The following is a 5,037-nucleotide window of genomic DNA, read 5'->3' as shown; positions in this document are numbered from 1 at the left end:
CGTCCACATACATATCATATGCTGTCATAATATCAGTCAAACCGATCTAACAGATCAAATAGCATAGCAACATCCTATAACCAGGACACCGACCTACCCAGGTCACTAACATAGCGTAATCCTATAACTATGATATCGACCGAACCAGGTCACTAAGCATAAGCATATCACCATCCTAACTACCAGGATGAAAACAATAAACATATCATGTAATAATCCGGATACAAATCCATAAGGGCCGACCTTGGTGCCTTAGACCCTGTTGATATAGTGAGGATAACTCACCTCTCAAGTATCGCACGGAAGTGGTAAGCTCAACCCTCGGATCACCAGCACGAACTCCTTTACCTAAAGTTACCACAAAACCTTTTTTTTCATAAATTTCCACATCACCAAAATACCCCAGAGGTCAGCTGGTCAACCCTTGGTCAAAGTCAAAGTCCACAGTCAAAGTCAACAGTCCATATTGACCCGACTCGTCGAGTGCCGTTCACCGACTCGTCGAGTTCTTCCTGGACTCGAGAAGTCATGGAATCCTAGGTTGACTCGTCGAGTTCCCCCAAAACTCGTCGAGTTCATACGTGACCAAAGGTTGGGAGAAACCCTAGCCGACTCGCCGAGTTCAAGGCAATCTTCAACGGACTCGCCGAGTTGTTCATCCAACTCGTCGAGTACATGGCCATCTTCATGTGGCTCGACGAGTTGACTATGCAACTCGCCGAGTCCTTTCAGACCTTCATCCATACAAACACTTTTTAATCCATGCCAAGGTTCCAGATTACAGCTCCAAGCTTCTAAGGCATGTTTATCATGTAAAGTTGCAAACTTTACGTGCATGCAAGGTCCTAGAGGCTCTAAATGACCAATCTAAGCTTCTAATGGAGCTTTACACCTTAGGAGAGTCTCATCCTTGAAAGAGCTGGAAGCTTTATGCACTTAGAAGCCCAAGAGAGTTCAGTTCTGAAGTTACAACTTCAGATCTTAGCTTATACACAAGAAAAGCTTCCAAACATACTAGGAAAACCCTAAAATTTGTCCAAAAGGGGATCTAGAAATGAAATGAGGTCAGGGTAGCGATTTATACCTTCCAGAAGATGCCAAGTAAGATATATTTCAGATCCCACAAGCTCCTTGCTTCTGGATACTTGATCTCCAAGCTCCCTTCTCCACAAAATCCTCTTCCAAGCTGAGAATCGGGGCGTTACACTTGACATATAAGTTTTTCCTGTTAAGGAACATTCCTTGACAAGCAAAAAAAAATATTCAAAAGTTAGTGTGGGTTCTTATCAAGATAACACTTCATTTAATTGGTCTTAGTTTATCCTTGTTTTAACCAAAAACATCACAACTACCAATTTCAAATGTGCTAGAGTAAGAAAACTTTTCTACTCCACATATCATGAGGTGTTATAAACCTACTTAGTTTGAAACAAGCTTCGAGACACGATTCAAAGTTACTAGAGCGTGACTCTAAAACTTTATTTGATATGAAATATGACTCGTCTCTTGATTAAACCATTTCAACAATATCAGATTCCTCTTCTTAGTAAAAAAAATTGAACTAAGATGTCCTTAGAGGATCAATTGTGACATGGTTCCACAATTATGAATATGATCATAAAACATGATACTAAAGTACTCTCCTTTCCTTACAGATCGGAGAAACTTTTATCTTTCTGCCTAATAGATTCTTCATATTCATTCTGCTTCTCTTTGAAACTTTTCATAGCGTCAGAATTGTGCTTAATCTTATAAACACAACCATGTTTACTGAACCATCAGTAAATCATGATGAATAGATTCATCATCCATTGTGGTGGATCTGACCAGTTCACATCAATGTGTACTAGATCGTTTAGTCCTTCACTTGACTCACATAAACATGTGATCAAGGAATTAGTCTTAATCTTCCAAAGATCAAGATTCTCATACATCACACAATTCAAATTGTATGACTCCAAGTTTTTATCCAACTGAAACTTGGGTGATGAGAATTCCTTTTCACTTGGTCAATTATGACATTACCACAAATGATACAACTAAGAATCAAATCCAATGTTAATATTGCTAATAATAGAAATATCATCACCAATTTTCATAAATGTCATTGAAAGGAAATATAAAGTAACAAAAATTCACTTTATTAATAAAAATGCGGAAAAATTTATCCTTACAATCCAAATATATGAAAACTATGTTTCTACATATTTCCTAAGCAATCTATTAATCTATCATAACTCCTAAGCAGCAACTCAAAAAATCTTATCCACGAACCATGTGATCTTTCAGGTAGACAGGACAGCTTCGCATCCAATGTCCCTTCAATTGGTAATAAAAACATATGGACTCTTCAGGAATGGCACATGGTACTGTCTCAAAACTGGCCTTTCTCTTTACCATTTGGTCAAACGGTTTGACCTTGGACAATCCATTTCCATTGGGAAGAGATACCTTTTCTGGACTACCAATGTTGTCATTGTTAAGGTCCATGGAAATTTGGGAGATTGATCATTCAAACCCATTTGCTTGACTGTAACATCCCAAAATTCATGACCAAAAATTTCATTTTTAATATAACTAAAACACATTTGTAACTTGGTTCACACATCGAAAAGCATTTTAAATAAAACATTTATAAGAGTTCATTCCCAGAAATCACATATTGTGGAAAACATAGGTGTATGCGTTGCGATCGTCCCGAGCTCCTTTATTTGAAAACTGGAGGTACCTGAAACCAAAACTGAAAACCGTAAGCACGAAGCTTAGTGAGTTCCACAAATATAACATACCATACATATCAACTGATCCATACATTTCATACATAATCGTGAGCCATACATATCATTCATATATCATAATCAATAAAAGTGTTATGTGTCGCACATAGTCTTGCCATTATGCCACAGGCCACCTCGTGGTCTTTCTTGACAAGCCAGGGGCCACCCCCTAGGTCTTACAGACAAGTGCCAAGAGCCACCTCCTGGTCTTCCATGCAAGCATCACAAAGACAATTAGCATACATACTACTCTACTTAGCTAATTAGCATACAGTGTGCCAGGATCCACCTCCTGGTCTTTCGTACATAATGCCTAGGGCTAACCCCCGGGTCTTCCTACTATACATAAACCAAATGGGCCGGCATTGGTGCCTTCGACCCATACAAACAATGAGGAGACTCACCTCACACTGTTGAAGTCCCACGGATAAAGTTGTGGCTGTTGGCTGACAGATCCCCAAACTGTCAACATCAAAACAACACCCAATTAATAATTGGGTTCCAATACATAACCATAAGTCCATGTTTGGGGTAAAAAGACTACTTTATCCCAACCTAGCTTGATACCATCATAGGGCTCAAACACACACTCTGAAGGCCCAAAAGGCAAACAATGAACCAAGGCCCAACATATGGCCCAATTTTCCAAATTGGGCCCAAACCCTTCACATGGGCCTTACCCTAAAGCCCATACAAATTTCCTAGTCCATATACTTGTTATTAGAGGGCCCATCCAGAATCCAAACATCTAAGCCCAACTCAAAACCCAACACAATTAGGGTTTTCACATAAAATGACGATTTGGGTTAATTAAATACACTTAAACCATTAAGGGCTTAATCCATTAATTCCATCATTCTACTAGGTCAATCATACGGTGTGGTCGGGCGTAACTCATAATTCAATTCCAATGGTTCAAAGTGTGGGTCCCGACAACTCCAAAACTAACATATCCAAATTAGGGTTTTCTAAACCCTAATCAAGGTTTCCAACCCAATGGCGTGCCAATGATTCCAATGGTTAAATTTTTAGGTTAATTAATGTTAAATAAGTCGGGCATGACCCACTACCACCTCGGGTAGTGGTGGTCAACGGTGGTTCACGGCCGCAGCCACCACCTCACGGTGGTGATGGTTATGATTTTAGGCCAAAACGGTGATAAAGCATTCCAAACACACACACACATATACATACATCCACCCAAAGTGGCGGCTGGTGGCGGTAAACGGCGACATGAGGTGGAAGCCACCACCTCACGGTGGTGGTGGTGGTTTTTCTTCAGTTTCCGGTCAAGCAACACCCAAAAACAACTTCAACAGAAATAAAAACACACATAACACCATTTCACACACACACAAACACCTCTCACGGTGGTTGGTGGCGACAGAAGGAGTAACATGGACGGCAGCCACCATGGTTGGCTGCCATGGTGGTCTTTCTACTCGGTTTTCTGGCCAACAACACGCCAATCACGGGCATCAACACTGAAAACACACAAACACACACGTGAACACATACACAAACGCGTCCACAACAACCTTCTTCGGGGGTGGTATGACGACCGGAGCAGCAGATTGGAGGACTGTACGAGCGGCGACAGTTGCAACTAGCTTTTGCGGAACATTAAGAAGGAGAGGGGCGGTCGGACTGCCGTGTTGCGGAGGACAACGAAAAATAAGAAGTGGCGAAGGAAATATGGCAGCGATCGTTCACAGTCGTTCCGGCCTTGAAGACTTCCCTTGCAGCGCTGGTCGTCGCGGGCAGAAGAATAGTTGCGGTGATGGTTCAATGAAGGGGATGGCTGCGTTGATATGGGAGAGATAAGGTGGAGGCGGCTGGAGTTTTAGGGTTAGGGTTTTAGGGTTACATGACCCTTAAAAACGGGAGGGGAAAGTGACGGGTTCAAATCCCGTGTTCCAAATGAATCCTTTATACATTTTTACAAGTTTGGTCCCTGACTCCACAGATTAGTTCAATAAGGTCCAATATTTACACTACAGTCCGTGCTCTACAAAAGTCTATTCATAACTAGTCCATATGATACCGTTTAACCCTCAACACACAGAAAATACAACTCTTAACACCCCGATGCATACTCCCCGTTAATAATACGACTTAGAATTAAAATAAAATATAAAAAATTACATCTCGAAGTTTTTAAGTATTATTATTTATTTAATTACTTATTTTGCTTTAAACATAATGTTACATTGACCATTTCACTTTAGCATTTCTGCTTCAACAACAATTAGCAAATATG

General features: G+C 40.6%; 1 long non-coding RNA gene across 1 annotated transcript; it reads right to left on the bottom strand.

The window, feature by feature from the left end:
- Positions 1 to 2,120: 2,120 nt before the first annotated feature.
- On the bottom strand, positions 2,121 to 4,658 carry LOC145160688 (uncharacterized). Its single transcript, XR_013738200.1, has 3 exons — positions 4,316 to 4,658; positions 3,182 to 3,239; positions 2,121 to 2,728 (listed from the first exon to the last, which is right to left on the bottom strand). It is a non-coding gene; the product is annotated as an uncharacterized LOC145160688 (long non-coding RNA).
- Between the last annotated feature and the right edge of the window lie 379 nt (positions 4,659 to 5,037).

This window comes from Lactuca virosa, chromosome 2 (assembly GCF_052849685.1).
Source record: "Lactuca virosa cultivar CGN04683 chromosome 2, Lactuca_virosa_CGN04683_v6, whole genome shotgun sequence".
NCBI lineage: Eukaryota > Viridiplantae > Streptophyta > Magnoliopsida > Asterales > Asteraceae > Lactuca > Lactuca virosa.
This window is presented reverse-complemented; position numbering and strand designations above follow the sequence as displayed.